Consider the following 21,860-nt stretch of genomic DNA (forward strand, 5'->3'; position numbering starts at 1 on the left):
CATAGCCTACCAGGCTCCTCCATCCATAGGATTTTCCAGGCAAGAGTATTGGAGTGGGTTGCCATTTCCTTCTCCAGGAGATCTTCCCGACCCAGGGATGGAACCCAGGTCTCCCGCATTGTAGGCAGACGCTTTACCATCTGAGCCACCAGGAGAGTCTGCCATGCTTAGCATTGTTGAAAAATGAAGTATTTGTCATATAAAAATTTCAGAGGCAAGGGAACTATATCCATCATTCGCAAATATTTTATTTTTAACAATATATTTTAATTTGCTAGACTTGTTCCTACATTCACAAACATAGTATGCTGAACATTAACATAGTTTGATGAAGTTGTTAAATTTAAGCATTTACCTAGTGAAATAATTTGGAGCTCTAGAGATACATGACTCTTTACTTTGCCCCTCTGTTCCTCCTACCCAGTGATGCCAAGTGTTTATGATTATCAGGAACTGTACTGGAGGCTTTCTATGTTGTTCAATCATGCCAGCTTCTATTCTCCAGGGTGGCTATGGTCTACATTCAGCTGACCTCCCTTTTGAAACTTTCACTACATAGCCTGTTGAAAATGTATGCTCCTCCTAAACTCCTGAGGACCTTAATAACTTGTCATTTAAATTTGTGAAATTAATTTTCCACTAATAGTACATAAGCTATTTGTATTTGAAGACTTGAGGGACTCTCCTATTTCAAAAAGTGCAGAATATTAGTATATGAAATTTCTGACATTCAGTTTGCCTACCAGAGAGTTTATTTTATTCATTCTGGTTCATTCACAATTATTTACTAAGTGTCTACTATGCTCCAAATATGGGCATTTTCCCTGGTACAGCACTGAGACTCACAGTTATGTGGCCATGGGATAAATACATAGTTAAGTCTACAGTGTCCTCCATCTGAATGCTTTGTGTCAAAATGCCTTTAATAACTAACATGTTTAACAGTTTTTTTCTTGAAAATATATAAAGCTACATCTACTCAAATGGAACATTTAGCATTTGCATTTACACTGAATATTCCTGTAAACTTAAGTCATTGTTTAGAAATAAGAGGAAATTAAAATGGATACAAATATACATATATTTATAGCTAAGTGAAAACACCATACCTATTTTCAAATACAACCTTAATTTCCCACAAAAGGGAATGTTTTATGTTCGGCTTCAACCTAATCAAAGTTTTATAATTTTCAGTGGAAAATTGTGTGGATAGTTTTCTTTGCATACAGGCACAGTGAGGGTAATGAGGGCATTGACTAAGTCATTTTTGAAATCATATACAGATAGAAATTACAGCAAGGAAGGGAGCTTCTTTTTATCCATTAAACAGGTAAAATGCCACTTGTGGTACTAACATAAAAGGAAAATTATTCTGAGTACCTAGAAGCAATATCTCACAGGACAGCCTCAAATGAGATACCTTAATTGAATACTTTCTAAATTGGAAGGAAGTAAAGCACAGAGAATTTAACTACTTTGCTAACCATTAATTCATCAATATGTGTAATTTTATTTACTTTAAATCAGTAAATATAAAATGAACAGTAGACTTCTTAACCTTGAAAACGGTTGGCAATATTATAAAGAGGATGAAACATTAGATTTTATTAGAAATTTAGGTAGCAATTTAAAAATTGTATACAAGAAATACATGATTGAACTGTTAATACTTTTATAAATATTCTAACAACTACATATTTTGCTCATGTGAAATGATCTGCCTCTATCTGACAAATAAATACTCAATTTTAAGACTTTATTTTCTTTTACGTATATCCTTTATGCATGCCTTTTACTTCTAAATAACCAACTTAAATATATTTTACTTTGATCTAGAGCAAAAGGAAAGTTGTTAAAGTCATTTATGATTATTGGACTGGAAAGCATAATTACTTTAGAATCCAATTTGCATTCATCAACTGTATCATTAGTATCATACTCTAGCATTTTGGAAGTACGGGTTTTCAAATGAAGGAAAATAAAATTTTAAATACCTCTTTTCAAACAGTAAGCCATATAAATTATAAAATCAAGCTTTGCTTAATGTTTCTTTATGCCTTTTACATACAATGTCATAGTAGGAAAAACTATTTAGTCAGATAGCCACCAAAATAACGAATCTGTTTCAAAAAGACCTTTGGCAATAGGTTATTTTGGTGTATATGAACACCTATGATATTCTCTATATAAATATTTATATTTAAATAGATATTTACATTCTCTGAGCAATTTAAATCATTATATTAGATCTTTTTGTAACACAGATTTCTTATACTTTAAGAGAAAATCTGCAGTTTGCTGCATCCAGAAAAATATCTTGGTTTTCCTAACCACAGCCTTGCTATATTTAGACAGCTACATCTTTCAAAATCTTCTTTACTGTCCCAGCTAAATAACTGTCATATTTATAACAACTGCTCATTTGACAAACTATAATGGTCTTGCTTTGGAGATTCTGGTAGTCAGTCCTCCTCACCCCAGTTTTTAAGGAGTGATCTAATTTAAAACATTGCTTGTCCAGTGGGCCCAAAATAGAATCTTACCACATTTAATCAAATGTCTATAAAAACAGAGAATATTCACAGGGACCTTTGAAATAAAGCAAAGGTGAGAATTGGGCTTAGAGGACCAAAATAAATACCATAATTTTCATAAAAAAATAACGATACATTTTAACAATTAGTAATATATAGATTCAGGTTGTGTTTCAACAAAGGGGGGTAAAAAAGGCTACAAGAAGGGATTAAAAAATGATTAAAGTTTTAAAAAATATCACACAAAAAAGGACTAAGCAAATATTAGATTCATGAAGGGCAATGAGGACCTACATCATTTATGTGAACCAATGGATAAAATTTCACATGGCAAAGAAAAAGGAATAACAATGTGAGAGATGGTGAAGTACAGGGAAGACATAGAGATGAACGTATGAACACAGAGACAGTTAATGTTCTTGAAAAGATACTTTTGCATATGGAACAGATGCTATGATCTATGATCATGCATATAACATGTTTTTGCAATGAAGAGTCCATAATATGTAGATTGATAACAACAATTACCATTTGTGAATAAATTATAACATAATATTTAAATTACAAGACATGAGAAGAAAAGCTTATAATTATTCTTACAGTGAAAACAGAACAAACAAAAAAAATTACCAGAATATCAGGGTAACTTCAGCATAATTTCAGATGATTTCACACACAAGCTGTAATTTAGGAAATCAACAGAAAGATCTATTTTGAAATGCAATACAGAAAAGTTACACATTCCATGGCTATTTTAAAAAATTACTTGGGTTGTGACAAACGACTTGTTCTATAATAAATTAAAAATAAAAATATGTAAAAGTTCTAAAGTTGAACAAAACAATGTTATAACAGGTTTCCCTCAAGACAGTAAAACAGAGGTAAATATTACTAATAATTCTAAATTTTGTTATTAATTTGGATTCACACCCTATAGAGATCCGTAATATATACATTAATTTGCCAGGCCTAATATAACAAAAAGCACAGACTTGGTGACTTAAACAACAGAAATTTATCTTTCCACAGTTCTAGAGACTAGAAGTCTAAGATCAAGATATCAACAGAGTTGAATTCTCACCAAATCTCTCCCTAGCTTGTAGGTGGCCACCTTTTTGCTGTGTCTTCACATGCTCTCCTTCTGGGAGATGGAGAAGATAGCCATGCTAACACTAATCAGACCACACTTAGGAATAGATTTATTCATTTCAGGTAAAGAGGATTTTCAGAAATGAAAAGTGACATTACATAATGAAAAGGGAGTTAATTCTCCAAAAAGGACACAACATAAACTGTATGCATCAAACAAGAGAGCATCAGAAAACATAAGAAAAAAAACTAACGGAACTTCAAGAAGGAATAAATCCACTATTATAGTTCATGCTCCAACACTTCTCTCTCTGTAACTGATAGCTCAAGCAGACAAAAAATACGTAAGAATAGAGCTGACTTGGATAGCACCATCAATCAATGTGATCTAATTGGCATTTATAGAATAATTCATCCAACAAGAGCAGAATATGTATTATTCTCAAGATTGCTTGGATTACACACCAAGATATATCACATTCTGGGTTGTAAAACCAACAAACAAATATAAAAGAGAAGTCATGCAGGATACATTCTCAGATCACAATGGAATTAAACTAGAAATCAGTAACAGTGTGATAGCTAGAAACTCCTGAAGTATTTTTAAATGAAGTAAAATACTTCTACAAAATACATGAAAAACAAGAATATTTTAAAATATTTTAAACTAAATGAAAATACAATATATAAAATAACACAGAATGCATTGAAAACAGTGCAAAAAGAGAAATCTGCAGTATTGAATACAGATATTAAAAAAGAAAATCTAAAATAAATCTAACCTTCCCCATTAGTAAACTAGAGTAAGAAGAGCAAACTAACTCTAAAGAAAGTAAAAAAAAAAAAAAAAAAAAAAAAAACTACCTTGGCTGATTCTTATTGATATATGACAGAAAACCACAAAATTCTATAAAGCAATTATTCTTCAATTAAAAAATTTAAAAAAATAAATAAATAAAACACAAATCTATGGCTGAAAAAAAATTTATAGAGACAATCAACAAAACTAAAAGCTGATTCTTTGGAAAGATTAATAAAATTGATAAATTTGTAGTCAGATTAACCAAGAAAATGAGAACCAAATTTTGACACCAAAATTCATATGTTAAAGCTCTAACTCCCCCTGCAATGTGACTATTTTGTGTTTGCAATGTAATGTATATCTCTTACATCCTTATTACCAAGGAGATAATAAAAGTCAAATAAGGTTGTCAGGGTGGAGCCCTAATCGAGTGGGATTTGTATCCTTATAAGAGGAAGAAACACCAGAGATCTCCCTCTGTGTGTACAGAGGAAAGGCTACATGAGAAGGCAGTTATCTGCAAGCCAGGAAGAGAGGTCTCACAGAAAGCAACCTTGCTGTAACACTCATCATATTTCAGGGCAACTAGAAAATACATTTATCTTGATTAAGCCATCATGGTATTTTGTTATGGCATTCTGAATAGAATAATATGAGAAGGAAGACACAAATTACATATATACATACATATATGTGTGTGTGTGTGTGTGTGTGTGTGTGTGTGTGTATACACACACACACATATACAGGCTTCCCTGGTAGTTCAGCTGGTAAAGAATCCACCTTCAATGCAGGTGACCCCAGTTTCACTCCTGTGTCAGGAAGATCCACTGGAGAAGAGATAGGCTAACCACTCCAGTATTCTTGTGCTTCCCTGGTAACTCAGCTGATAAAGAATCTGCCCACAATGCAGGAGACCTGGATTCAATCCTTGGGTTGGGAAGATGCCTTGGAGAAGCAAACGGCTACCCACTCCAGTATTCTGGCCTGGAGAATCCCCATGGACTGTAGCCCTCTAGGTTCTTCTGTCCATGGGGTGGCAAAGAATTGGATATGACTGAGCGACTAAGCATAGCATGGCACATAGTAGATATTAGTCCATTTATATCAATAATTACTTTGAATGTCAGTTGTCTAAATGTACCAATTAGAAGACCAATGTACCATAAAAGATTGCCAGAGTAATTCAAGAAATAAGATCCAACGGGAGAGTGAAAAAGTTGGCTTAAAACTCAACATTCAGAAAATGAAGATCATGGCATCTGGTCCCATCACTTCATGGAAAATAGATGGGAAAACAGTGGAAACAGTGTCAGACTTTATTTTGGGGGGCTCTAAAATCACTTCAGATGGTGACTACAGCCATGAAATTAAAAGACGCTTACTCCTTGGAAGGAAAGTTATGACCAACCTAGAGAGCATATTCAAAAGCAGAGACATTACTTTGCCAACAAAGGTCCGTCTAGTCAAGGCTATGGTTTTTCCTGTGGTCATGTATGGATGTGAGAGTTGGACTGTGAAGAAAGCTGAGCACCGAAGAATTGATGCTTTTGAACTGTGATGTTTGAGAAGACTCTTGAGAGTGTCATGGACTGCAAGGAGATCCAACCAGTCCATTCTAAAGATCAGCCCTGGGTGTTCATTGGAAGGAATGATGCTAAAGCTGAAACTCCAGTACTTTGGCCACCTCATGCGAAGAGTTGACTCATTGGAAGGGACTCTGATGCTGGGAGGGATTGGGGGCAGGAGAAGAAGGGGATGACAGAGGATGAGATGGCTGGATAGCATCACTCACTCGATGGACATGAGTCTGAGTGAACTCCGGGAGTTGGTGATGGACAGGGAGGCCTGGCGTGCTGCAATTCATGGGGTCGCAAAGAGTCGGACATGACTGAGCAACTGAACTGAACTGAACTGATATGTTGTCTATGAGAAATTCACTTTAAATACAAAGACATATAGATTAAGCTAATAAATGGAGACATATCATGCTAACAGTAATCAAAAGAAAACAGAAATAGTTATTACATATTAATTTCAGACAAATCACCCTCAGTAGCTGAATGGATAAATAAAGTGATAAATCAAGGCAACATAGTATTATTAAAACTAAAAACGAACTGTATTACCAAACCATGAAAAGACATGGAGGAATCTTTATATTTTACTAAGTGAGAGAAGCTAGTCTGAAAAGGCTACATGCTACTCTACTATACTATACTATAAGATTCTGACGATCTTACATTCTGAAAAAAACAAAACTATGGAGAGTAAAATGATCAGTGGTCGCCAGAGGTTATGGAGAGGAAAAGATAAACAGGGAGAGCACATAGGATTTTTAGGGAAGTAAAAGTGGGTACAGACATTATTCATTTTCTCAACCCCAAAGAATTTATAATTCCAAAAATGAAGCTCTTGTAAACTATGAACTTTGGGCAATAATGATATGTCAATGTATGTTCATCAGTTCTAACAAATATACATTACTCTGGTGGGGAATGTTGAGAATGGGAGAGACTATGTAGGTGTGGAGGCAGGGAAGATATAGGAAGTCTCTGTACTTTCCACTCAAATTTGCTAAACCTAAAACTCTTCTAGAAAACAAAGTCTATTTGAATAAAAACTAAACTAGGGCAAAAACTTACAGCATAAACTGAAGAAACCAGTTTATATCATTAATCTAATAAATCAGATTTAATTTATTTTTAAATAGTTATAAATTGCTCTTTTGTTGACAGAATATTAGTGTATTTACAGAGTTTCATTAATTCAAAAAGTATCTAGTGGTTGGTTTCATTATTTTCAAACTCAATATTGTCTTATGGCAACCAGTTTGAACTGTACTAAGCCTCTACATTTATATAAAATGATACTTGCATCTAGTAGTTTTATATCATAGCTGCCTACATTACAAGAACAGCAATATTTAGTATAGCTGTTTAAACTCAAATGAGTCTAAGGAAAATTTGGTGATACTAGTAATATCATCTCCCTTCATTATTGGTTATTCCCTGGGATAATGTCATCTATTTTAAACATTATAGGCATGTAGGTTGGCATGAGTTATATACTGCTTCATAACAAATTACTCTAAAACCAGATAGTTTAAAACATTTATTTCTTGTAGTTTCTTTGGGCCAGAAATCCAGGCTCAACCTTTTTGTTACTCTTTCTCAGACTCTTTTCCAAGGTTGCAGTCAAATTATCAGAAAGGGCTGGAGAAATCTCAAGCCTTCGGGAACAGATACTTTGGGATCTGATTTCAAAGATCATTCATGTAGTTGGCAAGAATCAATTCCTTGTGGATTCTTAGAGGACTTCAGTGTCTCACTGGTCATTAGCTGAAGGATACCTTCAGTTGCTTGACAGTAACTACTCCATAAAATCACAAGCCCCTTCATGATACGTCACCTTGCTTGACTACAGTGCGCAAGAACAGAAAACCTAGAGAGTGCAGGCTAATGGGACTCACTGTCTTTAACAGACTAATCACGGAATCAACATTCCCTCACCTTTCCCATATTCTATTTGTAAAAGCGTATCAGTAGGCCCAGTCTGTCTGCATGGAGAGCAGATGACAAAACTTGTGAATACCAACAAATGGAGATCATTAAGAGCCATCTTGTAAGCTGCCTATCACAATATTTTTTTAGAGTACTATATAAAGCACTACTATATAATATGCATTACCATTGTAAACATGAATTAGATGAGTACCATGTTGTCCTTCTTATATGAAAAATCAGTTTGCATGGCTGAGTGTTAAAAAATTTTTGAGGGATGAACCTCTAGATAATCACTCATCTTCACATTGGCCAGTAAAGATAGCTGACATCTGTCATAACTTAAAATGAAAAAGTCATACTTTATACATAAATAGAAGTATTTGGAAACTTTTCCTTTCAAGATGTAGAAAGACACAAATATTTAAGAAAGGAAACATATTCTTAAGAGGAAATGATTCAGTAGAGCAGACAATGTATATTTTTCATGAAACTTTCATTAATTCCTGTATTGGATAGCAGTGTAGTCAAACTGGAAGACCCTAAATAGAAACCACAGTCCCTAGAGGTCTCCACTAATTGTGATCCTAAGGCAAATCATTAAAGGCAAACTTCCCTTAATTAGATATATTTCCCAAGTTGGAGACAGAAGACTCAACAAATCCCATGACTGTGGAAAGGATCTTAGCACTGATTGCTTTCTCTTCCACACTCAGTCAATGAAGTAGGACTCCAGTTCAATACAATGCATTTATATCTCAGTATTTTTAAGTGTTCCAACTAGATGAAGTTAGAGTTATCTTGAACTTTCCATTAAGGATTATAATTTTTAAACCATACTGATATTTCCCTTGATTGGTATAATGCTAAGTGTTTTTCTCTGCTCAAGCAAGACTTTCTGATCATTCAGTTTAAATATGTAATTCAGCCCTGAATTTTTTTTATCATATAGCACTAGAGAGGAAAATAAAAGCATATACACATATTTTAAGTGATGGTTTCTATTAAAACATGTTACTTAATGTAATTTCTAAATCAGAAATGTGAAATATCTTAAAATTGGAGATCAATTTATAAAAATATCTCATGATTCTACTTCGCATATTGGGTGCTTACCTAGGGCAAGATTCAAACTGCTTTGCAGCTAGTACATGTAAGTGGCAGAAAGTCATTTTTCATAGATGGCAGATTAAACACTGAACCAGATGCCACAGAGTGAACTAAAAGCAATGCCTTTTTGGCATCCTATTAGGGATTAATAGCATTATAATAAATGCTTTCCCTTTAGAAGCAGTGCATAATTCCCAAAATTTAATCAAATTTTCCCCTCTCAACTCTTGTAGATCTCTTCATATCTATACTACACAAAACATATCTATCCTGTACACTATGTTCTTATGCCTGCTTGATGCTGGTTTGGATTGCTTCTCCTTCACATCTGTTCTTGCCTCCCAAGTGGAAGCAGCTCAACCAGCGTATCACTTCTTTGTCCTTTCTATCCTTACACTTACTTGAAGAGGAGTAACTTCATCTGACTGATGATTTTGCAAGGAGAAACTTGATGCAATCATCCAAGACTTCTCCATTGCCTCTTGGGTATGAACTTCCCTTAGAGCTAGCATGTTCTGCTATAATCCTCCACACTACATTTTACAGGGGCAGGCCACCACGTTGGGGGCATGCAGTGATCCAGCACTATTTTAGGTTTTAAGTCTCTTTAATTCTTGGGTTCACTATTTGAAGAAGGCCAATTTCCTTCAGACTCCTCAGGAAAGATGATGTTCACAGGCTATCAATTCAAAACCTTTGTTTTATGTCTTATTTATCAAAAAGTCAGATGGATAAAAAATTGACATTACATACTAGACCCACTTAAATTCCAGTAATATTTATATATAGTTATTTTTCATTATTTTTCTAAGTTATTATTGCCATTATAAACTATTACATTATCTTCTGTAACTAAAAACTTGATTATTGATAATATATCAACAGATACCATTTGTCATGCTGTATAAATATTACCTGAGATTGAAGAAATATTGATTTACTTATTTCCAAAATTTATATCTTGCTTTCTGATCTTATTGAATTTTCATCAGCTTCCAATGATAAAAGTTAAAAATGCCATTCTTGGACTGAATTTAATGGGAATGACTCTAGGGTTTACTAGTCAATATGATACAGGTTTTTGGCTTAAGAAAATTTTCTTAAAAATATTAAGAATGTATTCTTCCATTAGAAGAAGTTGCTAAATTAATTTTGTTTCTAGTACTGTTATTGTAAATTTAACATTAAAAAATCTAATTCTTTGTTCCCTTAAAAAAGTTACAGTTAGAGTCAAAATCTATAAGGTGTGTCTTTTTTCTTTTCTAATTTTAACTGTTTTAAAATTATTTTTAAACATGGTACATGGATGCCATATTTTGTGAGACCTAGCATATGTGAAAATACATTTCTATGATTTTCATGCTTAACAAAACTAATTGACCAGGTATTAAATTTAAAATCACTTAAGAATTCAGTCTCAGTGTGTCTGTAGATATAATATATTAGAATGCTTATTATAATCCCATTTGTACATTTCAAAGACACTAAATCCTCATCAAAAGGACATGGTTAAATAAAATATGATATATTCATTCATAGAAAATCATGTAGTCATTAAAGAGAAATAAGTAGAGCCTATGCACTAACCAGGGAAGTGATAAAATGTATATTAATTAAATACAAATGTCATGTGCTGTGCTTAGTTGCTCAATCATACCTGACTTTCTGTGACCCCATAGCTCACCAGGCTCCTCTGTCCATGGGGATTCTCCAGGCAAGAACACCGGAGGGGGTTGCCATGCCCTCCTCCCGCGGAATCTTCCCAACCTAGGGATCGAACCTGGGTCTCCTGTATTGCAGGCAGATTCTTTAATGTCTGAGCCACCAGAGAAGCCCAAGTATACTAGAGTGGGTAGCCTATCCCTTCTCCAGCGGATCTTCCTGACCCAGGAATACAACAAAGGGTCTCCTGAATTGCAGGTGGATTCTTTACCAGTTGCACCACCAGGGAAGCCCTTCCCAACCTAGGGATCGAACCCAGGTCTCCTGCATTGCAGGCAGATTCTTTACCAGCTGAGCTACCAGGGAAGCCCAAAAATGTCATAGATACATATATATATTCATATAGAAATGAAAGATAAATGAAAATGCTTAATTTATTTAAAATATGTAACTATATATATGTATGGTTAATCATACCCATAGTGGATTGGTTCCACGATGCCCATGGATACAAAAATCTGTGAGTACTCAAGTTCCCTATAGTAGGCCTTCTGTATCAGCCTATGTGCAGAACACCTGAATACAGAATGCCAATTATATTTGAAATAATTTTTAAATTTTTGTTTTTAGTGAGTCTTCATGGAAATTTCAGCATAGCTTTTGGAGAATCAATATTTATGACTAACCATTCAGTGAATATTTTTTAATTATTTATATTAAACTTTATTTTAATATATGCCATTATTAAAGCAACAACAAGGTGTTCTAAGTGGAGGTAAATTGTACAAATTATGAAGCAAAGCAATGAATTACAATCCTGATTTTCAGGTTCTTTCTCTCCCCCCCTTTTTTTAAATTTAAATTTATTTATTTTAATTGGAGGCTAATTACTTTACAATATTGTGTTGGTTTTGCCATACATCAACATGAATCCGCCACGGGTGTACACGTGTTCCCCATCCTGAACCTCTCTCCCACCTCCCTCCCCGTACCATCCCTCTGGGTCATCCCAGTGCACCAGCTCCAAGCATCCTGTATCCTGCATTGAACCTGGACTGGCGATTTGTTTCTTATATGATATTATCCATATTTTAAAATAGAAATCTGCAAACTTTTTTATTTGATATTATACTGCCCTGCAAAATGTGTAACAACATATGTAAAACAAAAAATGCACACAATTTTTAATTATGATTACTTCTGAGGATATATTGGATGGCTATAATAAAGATATTTCAGTCTTACCAGAAATTTACAATAAAATATTGATGCTTTTGAACTGTGGTGTTGGAGAAGACTCTTGAGAGTCCCTTGGACTGCAAGGGGATCCAACCAGCCCATTCTAAAGGAGATTAGTCCTGGGTGTTCTTTGGAAGGAATGATGCTAAAGCTGAAACTCCAGTACTTTGGCCACCTCATGCAGAGTTGACTCATTGGAAAAGACTCTGATGCTGGGAGGGATTGGGGGCAGGAGGAGAAGGGGACGACAGAGGATGAGATGGCTGGATGGCATCACTGACTCGATGGACAGGAGTCTGAGTGAACTCTGGGAGTTGGTGATGGACAGGGAGGCCTGGCGTGCTGCAATTCATGGGGTCGCAAAGAGTCGGACATGACTGAGTGACTGAACTGAACTGGACTGATGACATTAATGATTTCTAATTACTTTTTATGCTTAATATTATTGCTATTTGAAAAAACAGAAAAACAACTGAGCTAAATCATAATCTATTTTTGCATTATTGTGCACATTTTATTGTTAATCATTTAAATCAAGTTTCACTGTAGGCATTTTTAACTCTATTTTCCGAGAATTCAGAGAAAATATGGTGGAGTAGAGATTCAAACCTAAGCACGTGTTCCAAATTTAGTGCTTTTATATTTTTTTTAACTATGGCATGATTTTTCTTGGGTACTGTATTGATTCTGTTTCATTCAGGAGGGATATGGTCTCATTTTACCTCATCTGTCTTGCTTTCTGCTATACAAATGTGAAGCACTTACTGTAACTGGGTTTCCATCATTATCTACAGCTCTTTACTAATGAGTAATAAAAAAAATAATTCTTGATAATAGTAACTGCCATCATCCGCCCTCCCCTGGATATCCCATTTCCTTCTCTCCTATTTGCAAAGGTTAGAAATACATGTAAGTTCATAGCCTGGGAGGGGAGGTGCTTAGCAGCCCCAGACAGTACATATTGGGACAGTTGTAAGATTTTTTTTTTACTTGTGCACAACAGGATTCTTTGAGTCTAGGTCAAACTGAAGGGAACGTTTCAAAGCAACATCCCACCATTTGTCAAGTAATCTCCATATTATGGAGGCAAGTATGGTATGAACAAAAAAACTTTGGACAACTGTTTGTTCCTACTTCATCTCCACCAGCTGAATGAAAGACAATTTCTCCGTGATTCTACAAACAATATTAGACAAAATCCTCACTCTTTAAAAAAATATTTTTGAAATAGTTACCGATTCATAGAAAGTTCCAAGGATAGCACAGAGATCCCACATACTCTTCACTTAGGCTCCCCTTGTGTAATTACAGAACAATAGTCAAGTCAGATGACTAATATCAGTATGCGTGTACGTGCATGCTGCATGCTGAGTCACTTCAGTTGTGTTCGACTCTGTGAGACCCTATGGACTGTAGCCCGCCAGGCTCCTCTGCCTGTGGGACTCTCCAGGCAAGAATACTGGAGTGGGTTGCCATGCCCTCATCCGTGGGATCTTCCCACTTGGGAAGCCCACATGTGAATATAGGTCTATGCCATTTACCACACATGTAGGTTTGTGTAACTACCATTGCAATCAAGGTAAAAATTTCATCACAAAAATATCTCCTTTCTGTTCCCCATATAAAGCAAAATCCTCTTACTATCCCAAACTCCTGTCAACTGCTAATTTATTTTTCAGTTTTTATATTTTTTATATAAGTTAAATCATCAAATATGTAATCTTTTGAGATTGAGCAGGTCAATAGGTCAACCATTTTTGTTGTTAAGCAGTATCTCACAGTGTGGATATACCAGAGTGTATTTAAATTGTTGGCTTGCCAGAGTGCTGTGTCATTTTACATTCCCACCAAGAAGGGATGAAATGCCACATGGCTGTACTTATGTGTTACAAGCATCCTATTATTTAATTGACATTTGTGTCTAATGGAGGGTGACAGAATATGCCATCTCAAAATATACCACTTTAGCATAAAGATTATATTGGGCTAAAGATTTTCTCTATTTTTATCTGTTTCAGTTCCATGGCTATCAGTTCTTATCTTTACTGTTTCATTTCTTCTACTTACTTTAGGTTTATTTTGTTCTCTTTTATCTACTTTCTTGAGGTAGAAACTTAGAATATTGAGACTTTCCCCTTTTTCTAAAGTTAAGAATTTAATGCTATAAATTTCCATATCAGCACTAGTTGAGCTTGATGTTATATTTTCATCATCATTCAGTTGAATTCCTTGAGATTTCCTCTTTACCCATGGATTATTTAGTAGTGTCTTTTCAGGCATCTGGGGAGTTTCTGTTACTCTTTCACTTATTGATTTGATTTGATTTCACTAATTATTTGATTTCTGTGGTTAACAGAAAAATTCTGCATGATTTAACTACACTTGAACTTGCTGCAGCTTGTTTTATGACCCCATATACCATCTGTATCGGTATGTTTCTCATTATTCTCTTTGTTCTTCTTTTCTCACTAATTTTTTTCCTTATTTTTCTATGAGCTAAATAATCATATTTTAGAATTTGCTTTGAATTATATTATATGTATATGATATATTGTAGTCATTTTACCAGTTCCTGTGACCTATAAAAACTTGATCTCTTTTTACATGGCTTAACCTTTCCCCGGAGAAGGCAATGGCACCCCACTCTTGCCTGGAAAATCCCATGGACGGAGGAGCCTGGTGGGCTGCAGTCCATGGGGTCGCTAAGAGTGGGACACGACTGAGCGACTTCACTTTCACTTTTCACTTTCACTTTTCACTTTCATGCATTGGAGAAGGAAATGGCAACCCACTCCAGTGTTCTTGCCTGGAGAATCCCGGGGACAGGGGAGCCTGGTGGGCTGCCGTCTGTGGTGTCGCACAGAGTCAGACCAGACTGAAGCGACTTAGCAGCAGGAGCAGCAACCCTTCCCCATTTATAATAGAATTATTTTTAAATAATAAAATTTCCTCTACATATATTTAGAACCACATCAGATATTATTATGATTTTTGCTTCAACTGCCAAACATAATTTCCAAAACTCGAGAAGAAAAGGGAGACACTCCATTTACTCCTATTTTTGCTTATCATGTCGTTCAGATTATGTGGTTTCTACTGTTAAATCATCAAGTTCACTTGATTTTCTCTGGTCTTTCAGTTCTGCTGTTGAGCTTAATCATTGCATTTTTGAAATTTAAGTTATTGTATTTTTTCCAGTTCTAAAATTCCCATTTCATTCTTCCCTATATATCCTATTTCTTTTCTTAAACTTTCCATTTTCTTACTTTATTTAAAACATGTTCAGGTCTTCTCTGGTGGCACAGTGGTAAAGAATCTGCCTGCCAATGCAGGAGACACAGGTTTGATACCTGGTCCAGAAGATCCCACATGTCATGAAGCAACTAAACTTGTGCACCACAGTTACTGAGCCTGTGTTCTAGAGCCAGAGAATCACAACTACTTAGCCCACTTGGTGCAACTCCTGAAGCCCACGCCACCGTGCCCTGGAGCCTGTGCTCCGCAGTAGGAGAAACCACCGCAATGAGAAGCCTGCAAGACGCTACTAGAGAGCCCCCACTTGCTGCAACTAGAGAAAAGCCAGCCCAGCAATGAAGACCCAACATAGCTAAAAATAAATAAATAAAATGAAATATGTCCATACTTTTCACTGAAACATTTATATGATAGCTTCTATTAAAATCCTTGAGATAATTCTAATATTTATCTTGGAGTCAGCCTCCATTGCCTTTTCTCATTAGAGATCTTCTTGGTTCTTACAATAATAAGTGATCTTGACTGAAATGAATAATTTAAGTAATCTGTTGTGAGAGTCTTTGTGTGTGCTCAGTCATGTCCAATAATTTGCAGCCCCATGGACTGTAGTCCATCAGGCTCCACTGCCCACAGAATTTTCCAGGCAAGAATAGTGGAGTGCAGTGCATTTCCTACTCCAGGAGATCTTCCTGACTCAGGAATCGAACTCACATCTCTTGTTTCTCCTGCATTGGCAGGTGGATTCTTTACCACTGTACAACCTGAGAAGCCTATGAGACTCTGGATCTTCTTTAAATCTTGTGTTTTAACAGTGTATCTCTGATACTGCTCTTGCTGGGGAAGGGGCCACCACCTTACTATGGCCAGATTGGGAAATGAGTCCAGGTTCTCTGTTTTGTCTCTGAGAGAAAGGGGCCTTTTGCTGCTACTAGATTTGGGGTCAGGATTCAGGCTTTTCACTATGCCTTCACTAATACTAACACTAGGACTTTCCTGGTGGTTCAGACGGTAAAGCATTTGCCTACAATGCGGGAGACCGGGTTCAGTCCCTGGGTTGGGAAGATCTCCTGGAGAAGGACATGGCAACCCACTCCAGTATTCTTACCTGGAGAATCCCACGGACAGAGAAGCCTGGTGGGCTACAGTCCATGGGGTCGCAAAGAGTCGGACATGACTGAGCGACTTCACTTTCACTTTCACGGCTGCTTGTGCAATAAGTGTCTCATTGCTCCTCCCCACGTGGCCTCCACTGATGCTACAGAAGTGAAGGGTGGATTCACTGAAGCTGAATGATGATGAGAATTCTGACTCTTCTACTCGGCATCATCTGATACCTCCTCAGGGGTGATGGTGAGAAGTACATCACTGCCTTCAGGTGGGGACTTCCATGCTCCCCAGTAAGTCTCCCCTGACCATGCAAAGGGAGAGTCTGCTTGGCAATGAATGTTCTTGATCATGACTTCCTTCTCTGACACCAATCTGGAATGGAAGCCACAACCTAGTGAGAGTGGAAGTTTGGATTCTCTGCCTTCTAGTGGGGGTGATGCCACAGTTGTCTTATTCTTTATCTGCAGGAAGCAGTTATTTTATTAAAAAATAACTAGCTCTTCAGCAAAAGACAGCAGACTTCTCCAGTGCTTTTCGTTTGTTTGTAACTGTTAGCACTTCCAGGTCACTGGCTCCTCAGGTTAACTGCTATGGGGTATATGAGAAAAAAAGGAAAAATCCAAGGAACTTCCCCCAGGTTTTCCCTCAGGTCCTTAAGTCTTAGTTGGTTATTTTTTTCTACCTGCCTTTTAGAATCGTATGTTTGTTTTATATACAAAGTTCGGGCATTGTAGTTACATAGTAGGAGTAAAATGAGATATCTAACTTCATCTTCCCAGAAATAAAAGTCTCTTCACTTTTCAGTTTACTTTTATTTTGTTGTCAGTCTTCCACAGGAATTTTAGCATAACTGTTGGAGAACTTGTATTAAGAACTACCATTTAGTAGTCACTTTAAAATAGTGACAAAGAAATTATTTTGTTTAGAATTACACTTTCTTGTAATGAATACCTCCCTTTCCCTGTTTTAAGACATTGCATGCAGTAACAGTGTATTCAGTCTCTGGATAGCTCTGAAACTAACTGGAAAAAAAAAAAAAAAGATGCATTTCTCTCCTAGAGGTAGTGAAGGCCCTATACATACTTCAAAAAATTCCTATCAAAACCACGAAAAACAACAGATGTGGTACACAAAATATGCCCTGAGGCACATAAGAATTTAGCAATAAGTTCTGAGCTGCAGTTGAAATACAGATTTAAAATAACTGGAAGAAGCTATAAGATACTGAATAATATGTGGTGTAAGTTGACTTTGTATTTAATGAACTAGCAATTGACTGCAACATAATTTATTATTTTGTTTACATTTAAAGTCCAGATTTGCTTTCTGTTTCTCCTAATCTATACTTAACTCCCTTTGGAAATACTCCTTTCTAAATATCAAAGAAGTGTGAAGATGAACTTCACAAACATCTCACTGTTTAAAAACCTTGGATTAAAGATTGTTTTACTTTGTTAGCAGCAATATTTTATTTGCTGTTTCTATAAGTAGAAACCAGGAATGTAGTTTTTGTCTTTATAACAGATCTTATATTATTTCTAAATCATGATTTTTTTCCCCTCAATCCTGTCCAATGGTAACTATGTGGTACAGTGCTCAAATATTCCAGCATACTAGTTGAAATGAAACCCTCTCCCCACTGACTACCTTGGCATTTTTGTCCAAAAAAAAAAAAAAATGATGTATATGTATCAGCCTAATTATGTTTCATTGATCTATACATTTATTTTAATGTAGATATCATGCTGCATTTATTACTGTTGTATTATAGTAAACTACAAATCCTGAAGTATAAGTCCTTCAACTCAATTATTTCCTAAATACACTTTGACTTGTAGGTCATTTGTATTTCCAAATATATTTGGCATTAACTTCTAAAAAGGAAATATATGCCCATTTGAATGCAGAGCTCCAAAGAATAGCAAGGAGAAATAAGAAAACCTTCCTCAGTGATCAATGAAAAGAAATAGAGGAAAACAATAGAATGGGAAAGACTAGAGATCTCTTCAAGAAAATTAAAGCTACCAAGGGAACATTTCATGCAAATATGGGCACAATAAAGGAGAGAAATGGTATGGACCTAACAGAAGCAGAAGATATTAAGAAGAGGTGGCAAGAATACACAGAAGAAATATACAAAAAAGATCTTCACGACCCAGATAACCACGAGAGTGAGATCACTTACCTAGAGCCAGACATCCTGGAATGTGAAGGCAAGTGGGCCTTAGGAAGCATCACTATGAACAAAGCTAGTGGAGGTGATGAAATTCCAGTTGAGCTATTTCAAATCCTAAAAGATGATGCTGTGAAAGTGCTGTACTCAATATGCCAGCAAATTTGGAAAACTCAGCAGTGGCCACAGGAATGGAAAAGGTCAGTTTTCACTCAAAACCCAAAGAAAGGCAATGTCAAAGAATGCTCAAACTATCACACAATTGCAGTCATCTCACACACTAGCAAAGTAATGCTCAAAATACTCCAAGCCAGGCTTCAACAGTATATGAACCGTTAGGTTCCAGATGTTCAAGCTGGATTTAGAAAAGGCAGAGGAACCAGAGATCAAATTGCCAACATCCATTGGATCATCAAAAAAGCAAGAGAGTTCCAGAAAAACATCTGCTGCTGCTGCTAAGTCGCTTCAGTCGTGTCCGACTCTGTGCGACCCCATAGATGGCAGCCCACCAGGCTCCGCTGTTCCTTGGGACTCTCCAGGCAAGAACACTACTTCTGCTTTATTGACTACACCAAAGCTTTTGACTGTGTGGATCACAAGAAACTATGGAAAATTCTTAAAGAGATGGGAATATTAGACCACCTTACCTGCCTCCTAAGAAATCTGTATGCAGGTCAAGAAACAACAGTTAGAACTGGACATATAAAAACAGACGGGTTTCAAATAGGGAAAGGAGTACTTCAAGACTGTATATTGTCACTCTCCTTATTTAATTTATATGCAGAGTACATCATGCAAAATGCCAGGATGAATGAAGCACCAGCTGTAAGGAAGACTGCTGGGAGAACTATCAATAACCTCAGATATCCAGATGACACCACCCTTATGGCAGAAAGCAAAGAAGAACTAAAGAGCCTCTTGATGAAAGTGAAAGAGGAGAGTGAAAAAGTTGGCTTAAAGTTCAACATTCAGAAAACTAAGATCATGGCATCCGGTCCCATCAGTTCAGTTCAGTTCAGTCCCTCAGTTGTGTCCAATTCTTTGCAACCCTGTGAATCACAGCACGCCAGGCCTCCCTGTCCATCACCAACTCCCAGAGTTCACTGAGACTCACGTCCATCGAGTCAGTGATGCCATCCAGCCATCTCATCCTCTGGCGTCCCCTTCTCCTCCTGCCCTCAATACCTCCCAGCACCAGAATCTTTATGAGTCAACCCTTCGCACGAGGTGGCCAAAGTACTGGAGTTTCAGCTTTAGCATCATTCCTTCCAAAGAAATCCCAGGGCTGATGTCCTTCAGAATGGACTGGTTGGATCTCCTTGCAGTCCAAGGGACTCTCAAGAGTCTTCTCCAACACCACAGTTCAAAAGCATCAATTCTTCAGGGCTCAGCTTTCTTCACAGTCCAATTCTCACATCCATACATGACCACTGGAAAAACCATAGCCTTGACTAGATGGACCTTTGTTGGCAAAGTAATGTCTCTGCTTTTCAATATGCTATCTAGGTTGGTCATAATTTTCCTTCCAAGGAGTAAGCTTCTTAATTTCATGGCTGAAGTCACCATCTGCAGTGATTTTGGAGCCCAAAAATGTAAAGTCTGACACTGTTTCCACTGTTTCTCCATCTATTTTCCATTAAGTAATGGGACCGGATGCTGTGGTCTTTGTTTTCTGAATGTTGAGCTTTAAGCCAACTCTTTCACTCTCCTTTTTCACTTTCATCAAGAGGCTTTTGAGTTCCTCTTCACTTTCTGCCATAAGGGTGGTGTCATCTGCATATCTGAGGTTATTGATATTCCTCCCAGCAATCTTGATTGCCGTCCCATCACTTCATGGCAAATAGATGGGGAAACAATGCAAACAGTGACAGACTTTATTTCAGGGGGCTCCAAAATCACTGCAGATGGTGACTACACCCATGAAATTAAAAGACACTTGCTCCCTGGAAGAAAAGTTATGACCAACCTAGATAACATATTAAAAAGCAGAGACATTATTTTGCCAACAAAGGTCCACTAGTCACAGCTATGTTTTTTCCAGTAATCATGTATGGATTTAAGAGACTGACTTTAACGAAAGCTGAGCGATGAAGAATTGATGCTTTTGAACTGTGGTGTTGGAGAAGACTCTTGGGAGTCCCTTGGGCTACAAGGAGGTCCAACCAGTCCATCCTAAAGGAAATCAGTCCTGAACATTCATTGGAAGGACTGATGCTGAAGCTGAAGCTCCAATACTATGGCCACCTGGTGTGAACAACTGACTCATTGGAAAAGACCCTGGGAAATATTGAGGGCAGGAGGAGAAGGGGACAACAGAGGATGAGTTGGTTGGATGGCATCACCGACTGGATGGACATGGGTTTGGATAGACTCTGGGTGTTGGTGATAGACAGGGAGGCCTGGCGTGCTGCAGTTCATGAGGTCGCAAAGAGTCAGACATGACTGAGTAACTGAACTGAACTAAACTGAAAGTTTAGATGTATAAATGATTTTTATATTTTAACCTTAAAGCTCATACTTTGCTAAAATAATTTTTTTAATTCTTCTGTCAGTTCAGTTCAGGTGCTCAGTTGTGTCCGACTCTTTGTGACTCCATGGACTGCAGCCCACCAGGCTTCCCTGTACATCACCAACTCCCGGAGCTTGTTCAAACTCATGTCTTTCGAGTTGGTGATGCCATCCAACCATCTCATCCTCTCTCATCCCCTTCTCCTGTCTTCAATCTTTCCCAACATCAGGGTCTTTTCCAGTGAGTCAGTTCTTTGCATCAGGTGGCCAAATTATTGGAGTTTCAGCTTCAGCATCAGTCCTTCCAATGAATATTCAGGACTCATTTCTTTTACGATTTATGGATTTGATCTCCTTTATGTATTTTTACAAATTCAAAATATTCAACTGATAATTTCATAATGCCTATAAATCTTCCTCTTTAGTCTTCAGGGTTTTATTCAGGTTTCTTGTTTCTTTTATTCCAATAGCTCAGAATGCTAAGCTCTGCCTTGTTCCTGATACTCCTGGGAAATATTCAGCCTTTAACAATTAAGAATAAATTTGCTGTGTTTCCTATATGCCATTTTTCAAATTAGGGACATTTCCTTCTATTTCTGGTCTTATTAGAATTTTATCATGAATAGGTATTGAATTTTGCAATATGGATTGGAGACAGTAGTTCAAATTCTAATCTAAAAGCACAGTGTCCCCTCCCCCATTTGATTCGTGTATTTCTTTCTCCACAGTGAAAGCACTGCTTCTCAAGAGCATCAGTATATTTAGTCATTTCCTTTATACGCTTACAATAAGTACAAAAATATTTTTGAAACTGTTACACACATAATACAGTCAATAGAAACTTACTGAGTAAAGGTAACCTTTTATTTGCAGTTCTG

The sequence above is a fragment of the Bos indicus genome, chromosome 9 (genome assembly GCF_029378745.1).
Source record: "Bos indicus isolate NIAB-ARS_2022 breed Sahiwal x Tharparkar chromosome 9, NIAB-ARS_B.indTharparkar_mat_pri_1.0, whole genome shotgun sequence".
NCBI lineage: Eukaryota > Metazoa > Chordata > Mammalia > Artiodactyla > Bovidae > Bos > Bos indicus.